This window comes from Aedes aegypti, chromosome 3, assembly GCF_002204515.2.
Source record: "Aedes aegypti strain LVP_AGWG chromosome 3, AaegL5.0 Primary Assembly, whole genome shotgun sequence".
Classification (NCBI taxonomy): domain Eukaryota; kingdom Metazoa; phylum Arthropoda; class Insecta; order Diptera; family Culicidae; genus Aedes; species Aedes aegypti.
In genome coordinates, this window is record NC_035109.1 from 30,553,811 (window position 1) to 30,572,152 (window position 18,342).

At 42.8% G+C, this 18,342-nt stretch overlaps 1 protein-coding gene across 5 annotated transcripts in view; it reads left to right on the plus strand.

Moving 5' to 3' along the window:
* The window catches only part of LOC5577434 (open rectifier potassium channel protein 1), a 132,226-nt gene that overhangs the window by 45,481 nt on the left and 68,403 nt on the right, over nt 1-18,342 (plus strand). For all 5 annotated transcript variants that reach the window (XM_021854465.1, XM_021854466.1, XM_021854469.1 and 2 more), the window contains one exon: nt 14,765-15,920. The gene's annotated coding sequence lies outside the window, so the exon portion shown is untranslated. The remainder of the gene's footprint in view (nt 1-14,764; nt 15,921-18,342) is intronic.

Below are 18,342 nucleotides of genomic sequence, written 5' to 3' on the forward strand. Positions count from 1 at the left end.
TGGGCTGCAGAAAGTGACATCGATGATAGACTCTCGACCATCCTTACGGTAGGTGGTGGTGGTACCGTCATTGGCGAGATCGACGTTCAACTTAGCTAACGCCTCCAGAAGGCTGCTCCCCCTTGGGTTCGTGAGGCGGCTGCCCCATTCGACCGCCCAAGCATTGAAGTCTCCAGCTACTACCACTGGTCTTCGGTCGGTTAGCTCTTCCGTCAGTTTGTCCAACATCCGGTTGAACTGTTCGATCGTCCATCGTGGAGGTGCATAACAACTACAGATGAAGACACCGTTGATTTTGGCTATAACGAATCCTTCATCTGCGCAGTGCACCACTTCTTGAATGGGGTATTTTCCCACTGTCCATATCGCTGCAGTTTTGGTTCCGTCTGATATCCAGTTTCCATGTCCGGGTGGAATTTGGTATGGCTCCGAAATTATCGCAACATCGCATCTATGTTCCGCAACAGATTGCCGCAGAAGATGTTGTGCCGTATCACAGTGGTTGAGGTTGATTTGCACTACCTCCACTGGGACTTCGTTGCTCTCGCTCGTTTGGAGGCTGGGCATCTGCTACCGCCTGTAGGGTGTTCGTTATCCCCCGTAGCAGCGCAAATTAGGCATTTCGGAGGCTTCGAGCAATCCTTTGCCTTGTGACCTTCCTCGCCACACCTTCTGCATAGTTTGCTCCTATCCGGCCCTTGGCAATTCCGTGCGAAGTGACCAAAGCCCAGACACTTGAAGCACACGTCCGGTTGCTGGGAAACGCTCAGCGGGCACACAGACCAGCCCACACATACTTTCTCCACTCTCAACGCTTTATTAGCTGCATCTACTGGCAGCTTAATTGATGCTACCTTCGTGCCATCAGGCCCATTTCTGATACGGATGGTCATCTGGACCTCTCCTAGCTCGCATTGCTCCTTCAGGGCTAATTTTACTTCCTCCTCCGTGGTAATCTCGTCCAGATCTTTACACAGGAGAGTCGCTTCCGGGCACAAGGCTCTTACTTCCACCTTGTTTCCGAGAGCTTTCTCGGTAAGCTCCTTGTACGAGATGCTGCCTGCCTTGGGATCTCTTTTCAGCTAAAAGAGCATCTCTCCATTACGAGTGCGCCTGACCTTTTGCACGTCTTCCCCTAGCTCCTTAAGATCCGGGTTCATCCGCATAGCGCGTAGAACTTCGACGTACGAGTCGTCACTCGCTTTGACGATGAGAGCCTCGCTCTTATTCCTCATCCTGACGACCTTACGTTTTTCGGGCGGTTTTTTCTTGCTCGCTTTCTCCTTCTTTCTATTCTTTTTGCCAACGACCTGCCATTCAGTGTGGCTGTTTACCACGTCGGTTGCTTCTGGTGGTGATTTAGCTCCAGTGACACGGACATCCTTGTGTCTCTTGGGACCACCTGGTCTGACATCTCCAGGCGATGCCCTTGGCCTCTTCGGTGTAAAGAAGGGCGTGGACTGCACCCCTGGGGGGATACTTCTCGCCGCGTTGACCTTCCTCGTAGCTGTGTCGGCTTCTGCCCTTCGCATTTCCGCTGCGCGACATGCCTCTAAGGCAGTTTTAACCGCTAACAACTCCTTCTCCCCTGCTTCTGCTCTCTGCACTACGTTTTTCCACTCCTTTACAGCTGAACCAAGAGCGCCTTGGAGCTTAATCACCAACGCCTTGATGTCTTTGTGCACGTTACTTCTCTTATCCACATACTCGTGCAGCTCGTCCACCAACTTTTTCGCTGTCTCTACCCTCGGTGGTTGTGGTGGTTTCGTCCACACGCTATACTGCTGCTGACCCTGCTGCTGAGCCTGCTGCTCGTTCGTGGGCTGCTTTTGCACCTGCTGGGTTTGCGGCGGCGGTGTCCTCACCAATCCACTCTTGACAAACGGATTTGTCACTTCTTCCTCAACTTCAATTACGCTTACTTCCATTCTTCAGGGTCCCCCCTAAGAGCCGCTATCTCCATCCGCCGTACGTAGTCGCCTTCACGATCCCATGGTTATCTGTACCTGCAAGCAACTATACCTGCAAGCATTGAGGCCATGCGAGGGTTGACACGGACCCTTATGGGGGCCGGGTACAGTGCCAGATCGGCGTAGATCGGGAATGTTCCATCCGAACCTACGTACTCATCAGAACTGATGGACAGATTTCGAACGTATCCGGAGGCCTGCCAAGGTTTTAACGGGACGGAGGCAATCGAACCATGAGCCCACTCGCCGTTTCAGGTCGGTGTCACCCTTCCTTAATCAGGGAGCAGAATGGCCCGACTGTCAGCCCAATAACGCCATTCAATCCGTGATCCGTAGCTTGTCCGTTGTTGAACGCCTTCACCAGTATACCATAATCAGGATGTTACTGGCATCGATCCTGATGTGCCGGTTGGCACTCCAATGGTTGGGCTAAGGCACTTTGAAAGCGGTGCCAGGCCGCTTGTACGGAGTTGCTTGCGGATATGTGGCTTTTTGCAGAGATCCAACAGAGCTCACTGTTGAACCCCCACCACATCCTAGGCATCCTCTGCTTGAGCTAACTGGGAGGAGCTCGGTCACTTCTCGAGAGAAGTGCCAAAAGGTGGTAATCCATACGGATGCATGGAGTTTTTTCGCTTAAGAAATGCTTCCTAAGCTCCCACCCGACTCGCAAAGGGGGGGTTCGTCAAGCCCCTGGACTCCTGTCCCTGCTGCTGTTTTTTTTTTTTTTTTTCATGCATCTCTAGGAGTTAAAAAATCTTCTCAAGACTGGCCTGTATTTGTTCATGCTCATGCCACAGTGTATGGTTTGGCACTGTGTGGGATTCGCAGTGGGGCGCCTACCCACTAAAAAACAGTCTCCTAGGTACACCGTCACCGTAAAGAATTCTTCTCCGGCACCACCTTGCGGTATTACTTCGAAGAAGAGGCGACACATGCTACGCGCACCCTTCATTAAGCCCTTCGGCTCCATCATTAATTTGTTAGTTCCTAATCCATGCCATGCTGAGCCCTTCGGCTCCCATTAATAATTTGTTAGTATTCCTAGTTTGTGATCTAAACATGCCATATTCAGCCATTCGGCTCACGATACCATGGGTGCCAGAAACTCCCTGACGAAGGAAGTTCTCTCGGTGCTGGACGCATGCCATTTAGCACTCCAGGTTCTCGCACACTCTTCGGATAGTCCCCGGCGGTGAATCTACCCTACCCCGACGAAGACTTCCCCGGAGGTGGAAGTTCTTCCGGTACCGATGCTGCCCGGATAGGTGCCAAGGTCGATCCTGCGATTCCGGTTGGTTGATGACTTCCGGTTCACAGGTGCCCTGACGACCAATTTGGCAAGACAATTTACACCGTCTTCAGCTCAAGGCTGCACAGACTGAACAATCACAAACATTAGGCAACGGACAACACGAAACACCCAGTAGTCCAATGATGAATTTTTCGTTTGACGAAAAGTTTCCACCGACTGGAGTGGGAATCGAACCCACACTTCATGGCACAATATGCCTAAACGACTGACGCCGCTAACCGCACGGCCACGAAGCCTACAATTTCCGGGGCTTTTCCACGATCTACTCGGTCTTGTACCCGACGGTGGATCAAGCTTACCTACCGGTTGGGTGCCGAGGTCGGTTCGGCGATTCCGGTTGGAGACTGACTTCCGGTTCACCGGCTTGTTCCTCCCTCCACTTCCGCTGAAGCAATGACATTATTTTCGTCACCGCCATGTTCACCGCGTTCCACATCACCTCATCGCTACACATTCTATCCACTACGTTGTCTACGGTTACGTCAGCACCGCAGACCGCTGTCATCTCGCTACGTTCCGCAGCAAAACGTGGACACTCGAAAATGACGTGTTCCGGCGACTCCTCTACGACTGGGCACTCAGCGCAGAGCGGCGACTCTGCGTGGCCGAACCTGTGCAGATATTTCTTGAAGCAGCCGTGACCTGACAAGAACTGCGTCAAGTGGAAGTTGACTTCTCCATGGGATCTGCTCACCCATTTCGCCAGATTTGGAATAAGGCGATAAGTCCACCTTCCCTTCTCAGCGGTATCCCACTCGCGTTGCCATTTCACCATCGTGTCGGCTCGGGCAATATTCCGGGCTCCTCTAGTACTACTAGCTTCGTAGCACTCCTTATCCTCTTCCAAAACGTAGCCGATAGGGACCATTCCGGCAATCACGCATACTGCCTCCGAAGATATGGTTCGGTAGGCACTCGCTACCCGCATGGCCATCAGCCTATACGTGCTGCTAAGCTTGACTCGGTTCCTCTTCGTCTTCATTGCGGTTCCCCACGCCGGGCTAGCGTACCTCAGGATCGACGTAGCCACGCTAGACAATAGCCTCCGCTTACTGCTGCAAATCGCCGAGTTATTCGGCATGATCCTGGACAGCGCCGTGACTGCCCTTGCTGCTTTCTCGCACGCGTAATCGACATGGCAGTTGAAGTTCAGCCGATCGTCGATCATTACGCCGAGGTGTTTTAGCTCCCGCTTTGAGGCTATGGTGTGTTCTCCCACTGTAATCTCAGCGTTCTGCACCACTTTTCGATTGCTGATAAGCAACAGCTCCGTTTTTTGGTGGGCTATCACCAGTTTCTTCTCGTACATCCAGTTTTCGACTGCGTCCACTGCTTCTGTAGCGAGAACCTCCACCCTTTCCAGTGAGTCACCAATGACCACAAGCGTGATGTCGTCTGCAAATCCAACGATTTTGACGCCTGTTGGCAGCCTAAGCGTCAGCACTCCGTCGTACATAGCATTCCACAACGTTGGACCCAGGATAGAGCCCTGTGGAACTCCCGCATTTACCGACCTCGTCTTCTGTCCTTCGCTAGTGCTGTAGCTCAAGACCCGGTTTTCAAAGTAGCTTCCTAGTATCTTGCACAGATAATCCGGAACCTTCATTTTATGTAACGCCACAGCAATGGCTTCCCAGCTTGCACTGTTAAAGGCGTTTCTCACATCTATCGTCACGACAGCACAGTAACGGTTACCTCTTCGTTTTTTTTTGTCCTTGCTTTGTCGGCTGTGTCAATCACTGTTTTGATGGCATCTACCGTTGACTTTCCTTTCCGGAATCCATACTGCCACTCCGACAGTCCACGCTCTCCCTCAGTGAACGCCATCAGTCTATTGAGGATGATCCTCTCCAACAGCTTTCCGAGTGTGTCAAGCAAACATATCGGCCGAAACGAGCCTGGTTCACCGGGGGGCTTACCCGGTTTCGGTAGCAGAACCAGTTTTTGCCTTTTCCACTGTGCTGGGAAATGTCCCTCATCTAAGCAGATCTGGAGTGATGTCCGGAACATATCTGGGTTGGCCGTGATAGCTGCTTTCAACGCTACGTTGGGGATACCATCAGGACCAGGCGCTTTCTTCGGCTTCATTTTCTTGGCCGCCTCTATGAGCTCCTCATTGGTAATGATTGCTCTTTCTTTACCTTCCTGGCCATACGGTGTCGGTGGCCAGACCGTTGGCGCGTGTTGTGGGAACAACCGGTCGACGATAATCTGCAACTTCTCTGGGCATGTTTCAGGGGATACGGCTGGACCACTGATCTTGGCCATCGCTACCCTGTATGCATCTCCCCACGGATTTGCATTGGCATCGCGACACAACTCCTTGAAGCACGTTCTCTTGCTCAGCGAAATTTCTCTTTTCAGATCGGCTTTCGCCGCCCTCAGTGTTACTCTACGCTCTTCCCTCTCACCATCGGTTTTGGCTCTTTGCATCCGTCTCCTGGCGTGGAGGCATCTTTTGCGGAGGTTGCCAAGTCTCTCATTCCACCAGTATACCGGACGACGTCTGTATTTCGGCTCGACCTTCCGTGGCATGGTAATGTCGCATGCTCGTACCAGCGCAGCCGTTAACTCCTCCGATCTCAAGTTCAGAACCTGCTCTTCTCTTCTGAGGGCTTCCACGAAAAGCTCTTCGTTGAAACGTTGCGTTTTCCACATCTGCTCGTGAGGTGTACTCGCTCTCTGTGAGCATTGTGTTCTTCCACCAATTCTATACCGGACCTCCTGATGATCGCTATGAGTGTACCCATCGCAGACTCTCCAGTTCAGGCCTCCCGTCAACACAGGACTACAGAAAGTGATGTCGATTATTGATTCCCGGCCATCTCTACGGTAGGTGCTGGTTGTTCCTTCGTTACCCAAGTCTACGTCCAGCCTTGCCAGCGCTTCTAGTAGACTACGCCCTCTTGGGTTGGTGAGACGGCTGCCCCACTCAACTGCCCAAGCATTGAAGTCGCCAGCGATGACGACTGGTCTCCGGTCGGCTAGCTTATCGGTTAGCTCGTCCAGCATCTCGTTGAACTGGTCCAATGTCCAGCGGGGGGGTGCGTAGCAGCTACACACGTACACATCGTTAAGCTTTGCAATAACGAAGCCTTCGTCCGCCTGGAACACTATTTCCTGGATAGGATACCTCCCCATCGTCCAGATTGCCGCTGTCTTCGCCTTATCAGCGATCCAGTTACCGTTTCCAGCTGGTACTCGATAAGGCTCGGCAAGGATAGCTACGTCGCACTTCGATTCCGATACGGACTTCCACCGCACTTCGATTCCGATACGGACTTCCAGTCCCTGCTGCTGTGTGTGTGTGTATGTGTGTGTATGTGTGTGTGTATGTATGTGTGTGTGTTACAAAAAATGTCACTCAATTATCTCAGCCGTTTGTCAACCGATTTAAACACTTTTAGCTCTAAAAGAAAGCTACAACATTCCCATAGAACGATATTGAATTTCATTGCGATCGGACATTTCGTTACAGAGTTATGATTCAAACAGTATCGTGAAGTACTAGAAAAAGCACACAGCTAAAAAAATGTTGTAAAATTGAGTTTATTTTGATGCACATATTTGGAGCATCAAAATAAACCTAAATTTCAACGACAAATCCATTATTTTTCAATCGAATTCACTTTAAATTTACGCGATCATGTAATATTCAACCAGTTTTGGTTGAAAATTGAATCTTTATTCATTTAAGTTTACATGATGCTGTAAAAATACACGAATTTGATTTATTTTTACAGTGAACTTCAGTTTACATCACATTGAAAATTAAATATTTTTTTCTGTGCATATTCTTATATTTTCAACTGCATTTTTATCGATATCTCAGCCATTTTTGAACCGATTTAAGTTCTTTTATCGGCTAATGAAAGCTCTGAAATTCAATCATAAGTCTTTAAATTTTCATTGAAATCGGATTACTAGTTTCAGAGATTTCATAGGAAGAATTTTCTAAAGTACTGAAAAAAAAATTCTCTGAAATATTCATTTTTTTACATTTTGATCAATCTCTCAGCTATTTTTAATCCAATTTAAGCTCTTTTTTCGTCGATTGGAAGCTCGGACATCATTCACAACCATATTGCAATCGAATTATAAATTACAGAGATAAAAATCATTATTTTCAAAAATCTCTAAAATTCCCCTCTTTTTAATTTAAACCTGCACATAAATCTTAAAAAAATCGCTGGCAATATCATTTTAGGACATCAATTTTTCATTTTTCGATATTATTTACAGGATGGCAACATGGGTTTATAGACCCTCTTAAACTATGATAATAAGCGTATGAAAACTAATAAAGTTCGATATCCGCCTTTTGACGTGCAGTTTCCTGGACTTTTTCGCAAACCATTAAACTATTAGGGCAGATAGAACATAGTCACAACATCCTATAGTTTAGTTATACACCGGGGATTCGCTGGTTGGAACACGACTGCCTTCCATCTAGCGAATCCGACCCGTTAGTAGGAAAGACTGACAGCTGGTGAAAATGCTCCACAAGAACGCATCTGGACAGCAAATCGCCACAAAACGCACATATACATACGCATTTGTTTTATATATGGAGACTTCAAAGCGACGATACTCAGACGTCAAAGTCAGTTTGACATTTTCTGTTGACATTTGAGTGCTTTTAGTTGGAATATTTTCCAACCAGCGAACATCCAACCATCGAGTCATTCCATGTAGCGGAACCCCAACGAGCGAATCCCCACTGTACTGGTACAAGGTTCCAAATGAATGATGAATAATAATTATCTCATACCTGTATGGAAATGTAAGAAGGGTTCAGTCTCACCATCGGTGGATTAAGTCAGGTTTTTTGTTATAAAGTTACATGAAAAAGACACCGTGTTGGATATTTGTTTTTACTTATTTTTGAGTTCTTTTTCTCTCCCTATTTCATTCTCTGCTTCTATTATTGTTAGAGAGCGAAGAGCAAAACAACTCAAAAACCGAACCTTTGTGCATTACCTCAAATTTGAGTAAGTGGCATAGTACTGGAAGTTGAGTTATTTGATTTGCCGGTTGAGTGAAAAGAACTTAGCCAGTAGGTATTTTTTTAGCATGGCTGCAAATGAAAGCAACTTCTACTTCATCAACTCAAAATTAGGTTAAAGCACGAACACCCCGAACTCACTTTTGAGTACTTCATTTTCTCCGTGCTGATCTATAATTGCCGGGAGGCCACACAGTCTTATCGAGAAAATCACTCAAATTTTCTCGACACCACGCGTTAACGATATTCGCCGTGTGGGCCAGAGCACCGTCCTGTTGAAAGACGTATTGATTCTTCCCGTAGACGTCCCGAAGTACCGAGGCCACAACCTCGGTCTTATGATACGTTGCGTTTATTTCACGTTTTTCTCTATAAATACCAGCTACCCACGCCTGGATACGACCCTCCAAACCATCAACGACGCGGCACTTTTGAACCGCGGGATGTTTATGAAGGACGGAAAGATGCTGGCGAACGTCGGCGCCCACAGATGATCATTTTGGACATTGTGCGGCTGTAGTAAGGCGAAGAGTTTGTCATCAGAAAACACGAACTCCTGACCGCGAAAGTATCAGTTTGGCTCTGTCCAGCCTCTTTTTTGTTGTAGCCTCCGTTACTCCGTGAATCTTCCGTTTCTTGTACGGCTTGTATACCAGGTCCTTCGTCATGATGATGTGGCAGTCCCGATCGACACATCAAGGTTAGCAGCGGACTTCCGGATTGGTTCATTTTTCGGCAACCCACTCCCTCACCATCTTGGTGGCTGCTGACGTCCTCCCTGAACGCGGCCGCCCGAATCTCACACGGTCCTTGGCCGAGTCCGTCTTCCGGTAACGATGGATGGTGGTATAAATGAAATTCCGCTTCACCCCATGGGATTTCAACCGACGGAATGTGTCACTGGATCGTTCACGTCTCGCAAACAACTTTACTGTCTGTAGCCTTGAGGTTACGCTTTCGCTTCATAAGCGGAAGGTCATGGGTTCGATTCCCAGCCTGAGACAAACTGACTCTCTTCGCAGGCAGCTAGCCTCACTACCAAACGAAGCTCTCTCCTACCTGCTCGTTGTGAGAGTAAAAGAGTAGGAGAGAGTGAAAGTTGATGTAAATAGAGATAAGTTAAAAATAGATCTGTATCGGTAAAAGAAGCTACAGATCACCTGATTCCGGCACAGTAGTGGCCATGAGCACAGAGTGCCTAAAAAAAAAAAGATAAAAAAAAAACAAAAAAAAAATACTATGATGTTGCGGTACTCTTTCATCGTGTACGGTAAACAAACAACAAATTACAAGTCGACATCATGCGCGTCCGTTAGCCCACGGTTTACAATATAAAGGTTATATATTCCGTAAACTGACATCTGCTTGACGACGTCTACCCGAGCAGAAGAAAATAACTACTGAATACCAAATTGAGGTATTCCATACCAGACAATTTCCAATACTGCATACCTGAATGAGGTATGAATTAGCCCTGCATAAGAGGTAAAATACCTCAAATAATATCTCAAGCATATTCTACGAACACCAAACTGATAACTAGATCAGGTATTGTAATACCTCAATAATACTTGATGGATTTTCATATAAAAATGAAATTTTTCAATTATAGTTCAATACCTCCAGCAGACCTCAATAGGTGTTTAATACCTCAATGAGGTATTCTTAATTGTTTTAAAGATTTTTTTCAATACCATTATAATACCAAATTGAGGTATTAACAACTGAACAATACCTAATTTTGGTATGATACCAAAAAATGGTATGCATAAGTTATTGGGTAGTTATTTGTTCCTCCTCGGGTAGTTATCCAGATCGTATATACAATGTATTTTTTTACAACCCCATTTGATGTTTATACCGCCTTGTCTTGTTTATGCCGTGGGTTAGCTTATATACGAGGCTAAAGTTGACACCAATACCAATACACAGAATGCATACAGACCCATCCAAACGCCTGCGTAGTAGTGCAATGTTGACAAAATTTTCTTTGTATGCTGTGAGAAAGAAAACATAAACAAAGTTGCTACCAAGTATTCACTTCCTTGTTGGACTGACGTTGACCGAAAGCTCTAATAAAGTCAAACAAACATCGATACGTTTTTATTCTGCGGAAATCGATTAATGTAAGATTGATCGTGCTAGTTTGCTTTTAGATCTCTATGGTGCGCACCCACATGACATGTAACAGTAGGGCGGTTCAAAATTTAAAAATGTTTGAGAATTCAATCTCCCATATGTTCCTTATCATCCTTACCATAAAAATAGTGTTCAGTGAAATTTTCAGCCTTCTAGATGATGATTTAAAGGTGGCCCAAAGGCAATGTAGGTTTGTATGGAAATTACTATGGAGAAATTTTGAGAAATGTTCCAAATACGCTGGTACTGTAATGTAAGTACAAAATTATTATCTCATAGTAAAAATTCATTCTTCAAAACATACTGAAGAAATTTGCTGAAGAGAGAAATTCAATCCGACGGATAGCAGAAGAGATATTCATGAGTTTGTTTGTTATTATTTAGCTTAATATAGGATTATAGCCCTGCAAACATGTACAAAAATCCCAAACAAAATTAGCTCAAGAGGGGTTTGTTTCTTCACCAACATCCTTCATTAAGGTTTGAAGAATGGGTTTTTAATATGGGATGATAAGTTTCTACTTACATTACAGTACTAGCGTGTTTGGAACATTTCTCAAAATTTCTCCATAGTAATTTCCATATAAACCTACATTGCCTTTGGGCCACCTTTATATCACCACTTAGAAAGCTGAAAATTTCACAGAACACTATTTTTATGGTAAGGACGATAAAGAACATATGGGAGATCGGATATTCAAACATTTATAAATTTTGAATCGCCCTAATGTAACAGTTTATTCAGCTAAAATATACTCATTTCAGCGACTTAGCTGTTGCTCGGCTACTTTTGTTACTTGGGAGTCCCTTGGTACTGCAAAAAGTATCCAAGTTTGACAAATCGCAGTACAGTTTTCACGGCGTTCTAGATTTTGCTCTAGAGTAACGTGGGGCAAAAGTTCTATCTTTGTGGTATAATAAAAACATCCACAAAAACAATAGCAGTTGAAAAGAAATAAATACCATACAGTGAACCATCAACATATTGGCGTAAACTTTGCTGAACAAACTTGTGTCAAAATATTTACCCATTGTTAGTTATAAGAGTTTCAAAAAAGTGATTGTCTAAAACGATCTTTAGCCCCATCGGTGGGGCAAGAGTTCGAATCTAGCGTGGGGTAAAAGTTCGCTGGTCGAAACACAAAATATGAACACCTTTATGACAGACATACTTTATACCAGCCATAAGCTTATGTTTAAAGAAAAATACACACAAACAATTTATCAAAAAATTGCCTAAACAGGATTATTTGTAAAATAGCCAAAAATAGAATTTTTCTCAAAAGTGAAAATGTGAAATTATGATGACTTTTTTCGTACAAACAGGCTAATTTAGCTAATTTTGAAGATAATATGTGGTTTGGCAATTTACATTTTTTCGCGAGTTAATATATGGGTCGATCTTTTACCCCACTATGGGCCGAAAATGGTTTCCAAGAATTTTTCCAAAGACCAATATACCTTAAAACATCCTTATGATAGACCTAGAAACGCCCGAATATAAAAAGTCGAATAAGTTTTTATCTTTTATTGGGGCCATGCAGCGAAAGTTTGACCAAAAATTGAAATTTTCACGTCAAAAACCAACAAATAGCCATATTTTTTTTCCAAAACTCAATCGACATTTATGATATTTGTAGTGGAAGTCTCTCACTTGAATGACATTCATAAGTTTTGTTTTGAATTAAGCTAGAAATCTTAAAAAGAAACTATTGCCCTACTCGAGCTTTTGCCTCACTTTACTCTATTACCTTATGTGCCATAAAATATTGGGCAACTGAAAGGAACATGGAGGTCTTTATTTCGTCTTTGGCTCAACGATTGATACTTATTTTATAGATATCGTCCACAAAACTTAGGAGCATGTGCGACCGCGTGACACTTTTTTGCACGCCTGATCTCCTAAAAGCTTAGGGGCCCAGATAGCCGTAGCGGTAAACGCACAGCTATTCAGCAAGACCAAGCTGAGGGTCGTGGGTTCGAATCCCACCAGTCGAGGATCTTTTCGGGTTGGAAATTTTCTCGACTTCCCAGGGCATAGAGTATCTTCGTACCTGCCACACGATATACGCATGCAAAAATGGTCATTGGCATAGTAAGCTCTCAGTTAATAACTGTGGAAGTGCTCATAAGAACACTAAGCTGAGAAGCAGGCTCTGTCCCAGTAGGGACGTAACGCCAGAAAGAAGAAGAAGATCTCCTAAAAGCTCCTTCGATGACAATGTTGAACAAAAGGTTCGAAAGCGTATCTTCTTGCTTCAATACATCCAAGGTTACGAAGTAGATCGAAATCTCATCCGCAACCAACACACTTGATTTCGATCCATCTAACGTTGCACGAATCAGTCCACGCTATGTCTGAACCAGACGATTATTAAAATCGAATGTACATCGGATTTTTCCTCGCTAGAGATCAGTATTTGGTCTATATTTTCATAATCGGAAGGTTTTAAAATATTCTATCGTTGAAATTTATTCCATACATTTTGTATGGGTTATTATTATTATTATCTTTATAAAAGAGATTTTCAGCCCTATGGCTGGTTCATCTCCGTTGTATGGGTGAAAATACGTCGAAAACTTGATTTTCATGGGATTTAGTATAAAAAATGTCTAAAAAGTGGAAAAAATCAAAATTTCACCGATGGAATATTTTAAAACTTTCCGATTATGAAAATATAACTTGAATACTAAACTCTATCGAGAAAAAATCCGATGTACATTCGATTTTTATAATCGTCTGGTTCAGACATAGCGTGCAGTCTAATCAGTTTCGTCGGAAAATCATATTTTATTATTTCTGCCATAACTTATTTCTCTTCACTGAATCGTACGCAATACAGTGGCCGCACTCCATACAAATTTTTGGCAAACCTAAAATAATTGTATCGACGTCGAAATTTATTGAAACGTCATTATTTGCATACCAATTTGAAAGAGAATATCGTAGGCAACCTTTTTATGGTTTTTTAATACATTTGGCTACTGGTATTCGCCAAAAAATGCGATCTTTAAATCATGTCCTATAATCTAAAAGAACAAATCACATTGTTTTTTTTCAAATACAGCCAAACCTCTTTTTGCGCTCACTTCTTTTACGCTCCCTTTTTTTGCGCCCCCTCCATTTACCCACCAAATTATAATTTACGCTCCCTCTTTTTACGCTCGAAATTCTAAATAACGCTCGCTCTTTTTACGCTCCTGCCTGATAACGACCCACGAGAACCAATTTAGTAGCGTATTTTTGGAACGAGACCGATGCCGGAAATCGATGTTTGATGCGACATTTTTGAATCCAAGATGGCGACTTCCGATTTGGGAAAATCACTTGAAACCCACTAAATATGAATATTTTTGGAACGGGGCCGATGGGTAGATGCCGGAAATCGATGTTTGACGCCATTTTGAATCCAAGTTGGCGATTTTAGGTTTGTGAAAATCACTTGAAACCCATGCAATATGGGAGTTTTTGGTACGTGACCGATGCATAGATGGCGTAAATCGATGTCTGACGCCATTTTGGAATCCAAGATGGTGATTTCCTGGGTTTTAATCGATTTTGCCCGTTCCAAACCCAAACCGGAAGTCGCCATCTTGGATTCAAAATGGCGTCAAACATCGATTTCCGTCATCTACTAAGTATTGATACCACCAATAAACCCCACCTCTTCGCAAAACTTCTCGAGAAAAAATGAAAAGCTTCATTACACCTCTAATTCTTTTTACGCTCAAAATTCGAACTTACGCTCCCTTCTTTTGCGCTCCGATTCTTTTTACGCAAATGAGGCCATATTACATAAAACACTATAGCACATTTGTAACACATTGAGGGGTAAATTACCATTGAAGAGCTTTTCCTACACTATTTAACATTGAAAAAATGCAAGTTTTTTTTTAAGAAGTTCTGTGCAATACACTTCTTGACATTCTGAAATGGTAAACACGCCAAATACGATTCAAAACATCTTCAAAATAATACAGTCTATTTTTTCGAATGAGACCGGTTGTGTTAGGTTTGCTTAAGTTTAAATACTGGAACAGCGGTTTTAACGAAATAATATCCAAGATTTTCGAAAAAAATAAAAGGATAATTTTTGGCTTACATCTCTATCTGTTGCAGAGAAAACGTGACATTATTTTATACGCTGAATTGAGAAGCGTTATTCTTCGGTAATTGGCGCACTCCAGCCTGGTGTTTTCAATTATTTTTTTCGAAGCTTAAATCTTCCTAGGCCTCCTATTGTCCAAATCATCCAAATGACATCGGTGAACCACCCCAATCTACGCTAATTGAATCTACTAACCAGTAATTTTCACTTTTTTTTTCCTTTCCAGATTCCACACACGATCGATACTACCATTTCCGCGTAGTCCGTTACGCCACCGACAATTACCCCAATCAAGCGATGAACTCGAGCATCATTAGCCTCGACAACCGGTAGCCGAAAATAACCCTTAGGATGTAACTTCCACCATCCCTCCCTGCTTACTATGGAATTGTACACCGCCGGGGAGGACCTCCTAGCCAGCACCTGGATCAACTTCGTCCCTGTCCCGTTCTACACCCGTATCCTGCTGTTGCTGCTTCTCCAGCTGGATCTTCCGGATAGATTCGCGGCTGCGTAGATCGTCTCTAATCAGTTCAGAATCGCGGTTCACGCAATTTGTATGCGGGGGGTATAATTGCGACGGCCAAGTGCTGTGGGGGTACGCAACGCGCTACGCATGCTTCGATCGTCTCCCCGGTCGTTACGCGCCTCCAGTACACAGTAGTTAGATGAACAAAAATTCTAGTGCTGGGAAAAAATCGATCGCAGTTAGTCGTCCAGGTGACGATCCGGTGGACGGACGCGTAGAGTGGATGAGTCGGGCGCAACATCCGTCCATTCATCACAGTCGGCGGCGATTCGATCTAGTTGGCGTGCGTTCTCAGATGTGCACAAATTGTAGTACTCCGAAGAAACAAAATCGCAATCTTGGAGGAATATTTAAATCAATTCACCGCGGAAGCGAATTGCGCCTCCATACAGGAAGAGTGATGAATGGCCAAATGAGATGATAGGAATTAATTAAAGTTGTGTTTCATGTGATAAGTGGGACCCGTGTGTTTGCTCCTCGTTTCAATCCAGTGATATTCCTCAGCGCGGGTCGCGATTACTGCAGTGGAATACAATAAAAATATGGTTAATTAATTACGAAAAAAAAATCGTGCCGAGCAGAGACACCGGTTACGCCTGCTGGGATTCGGGATCATTCTCACATAAGGCTACCGACTCGTCGCGAGTGTGCAAGTGTATCGAGGGAGCAGCAGGAGAGGATCATCATCGTCGAAGCAAGCGACGAACCTCACCTCACCGCGAGTGTATTATAGCGTGAAGAAGCATCCAAATTTACGGCCGAATTTCGTGGAATTTCGCGAAAATAAAACGCCAATCCAGTGGCATTATCGGTGGATGATTTAACGCCGAAACGAGCTGGAAGCGTGTGCACGGTATGTCTAAAATCGTTAAAAACGTAATAAAATGACAATCACTTATGAACCTACCATTGGAGAGATGTGCTATCCTAGCATACTTTACGTGAGTTTGAAAATGTTTCATCAAGGAAAATGCAAGTAATAGTGATTTGAAGATTTAATGCCAATTCAAATAATTTAAAACAATTCAAAAACAAATCAAATAATTATCAGCATTATAACCAACCATTCAAAAGATGTGATATCAGTGTTCTCCCTTTGAATATGAAAGGGATTTTGTTGATTGAATCACAAGTTTCAGTGGTTTGTGTGTTTAATTTCCATGGGGTTCTTTTTTCGGATTTTGAGCTAAAAAAAAACCCCTTTATATTTTTTTCTCCATCCAAATATTTTAAAATTTTACCGTGGTCATTGGCCAGAAAATCGAACTCTTATCGGACTGTGTAAATGAACACGAAGTCTTTGGAACACCCCTAAGGACTGTATCGGGAATAAGCTAGAAAAATATTAAATGGTCCCAAAACAGTTGGGTCAATCTTATTAACAACTTGATGATTCCAAGGGGGCAATTGCACCGGCCCCCTCGATGAAGGGGGCCTCTCGAAGAGTAATAAATAGTGAAAGATTCAATGAATTATTTTTAAATTAATGATTTTAAATTTAAATACAAATCAGATACGATTTTTAATAGAGATATTATGGCATGACATAATGCTATTTTATAGTTATGATGAAAAGAAAGGTAATCGCCTATCTCGATGCGTGAAAAATGTTTTTGCCAGAAATGATCTAGAAAATCATTTTTCTTTGATTGAAGGTCGCAGTTGAAAAGAAATGTTATTTCAAATGAAAACTTTAAAATTCGTTTTGCGTAATTAAACAGCAAACTGTCACAGCTTCCATGCATTTTCTTGATTTTATTACCAGAGTACTGAAACTATTATTCTATAAAATACAACTGAAATTCTAATAGAAATTCGATATTATTATTCCATTTTTCGATTTGTGCAAAATTTTTATAATATTGTATTAATGATTTTTTTATAAAGAGCAATTCCAACCTAATCTAAACCTAAATCTACAGAATTTATTGATTGTTTCAATGTTTACTAAGAGATGAGAATTTACCATAGTTTGAATACAATCATTTCTCGACCAATTTCTCGATCCCTAAATTACTAGCCCAGGAGGATAGATAGATTGTTTTTCTGACCGCAAAGGTTAACTGAATATTTGATGAAAGCAATACAATCGTTTGTTCCTCTTTTATTGCGAGAAGAAAATTTGGCAGAGGAATAGAGGTAGGATAGCAGGAAATTTCTACACAATAGAATAAAATAGTTTCCCTCTTTTGGTACAGACCAAGTCGATCCATTTAGCAAATAAAATAGCTATAACTAGCATATTGCTTCAATAATGACTTCATTGTCCATTCATGATTGTAAAATGGAAATATCTGAAGCAAAATTTTAAAAAATATTGGTATAATATTTACTATTTTTCATTTTGGACTTGATTGAGAACGATTCAGTCAAAATTCAATCTTCAGTTAATTTTTTACAGTTTTTTATACAGATGACTTAGTAACGCAACATTCACAAAGTGATTTGAATATAGTTGAATTAGAGAAATATTACAATTTTATTAAGTTTTCCTGATATGTATTTATAATACTCAACTTTTCTATGCCTAGCGTTTCCGGCTCATTTTGAACCAAGGCCCCTTGAAGAAATCTGAGTGGTCAAGCCGAGTCTAGTACACAACACTGAAGACGGACTTACAGTTGAGGTCGAAATACGCGTATCTGTCAAAGGATACAAACTCTAGTGGAATTAAATGGTATAGTACTAAATTTGGTTTTTCATCTACTTACATATTTCACCAAATTTTTGAAAGACTTACGCGTCAATAAGACCAAGTAAACGTTTTTTATACAGTTGACAGTTTTGTGTCACATAAAATGTACAGCAGTTTTTAGCGTGACGAAGTAATGGCCGCACACTCCTAGGCATACTCGGATCATTTTGAAGAAAATTTTAGCTTGACAGCAGCCTGGCTGCCTTTTGTTGCTATCCTGTTCGCACCCCCTAGGCGTGGACGAATAGATCAAAGTAATCCAGGCTACTAGCAAAAAAAAAAAACAGTGTTACTCTGAAAGTAATTGAATGATCATCTTAGCATGATTTAGGCAGCATCAGTTAATAACATTATGCAAAAATTGAATTTTTTTTACCCTTTCCCCCCTCAGTAACACTTTTTACATGAAAAATTTTATGTGATACGTAACGCTTGAGCTTACTCACCCCTCCTCCTAGAGCGTTACGATGTTTGTGGCCCCAATAATAACTAGTGATCCTTTATTTGAGAGATAAGCGAACCTTTGTTTGGGCAAATTCAAATTTTTGACCCACTATGTGTCAAAATTGGTTTGGCACTG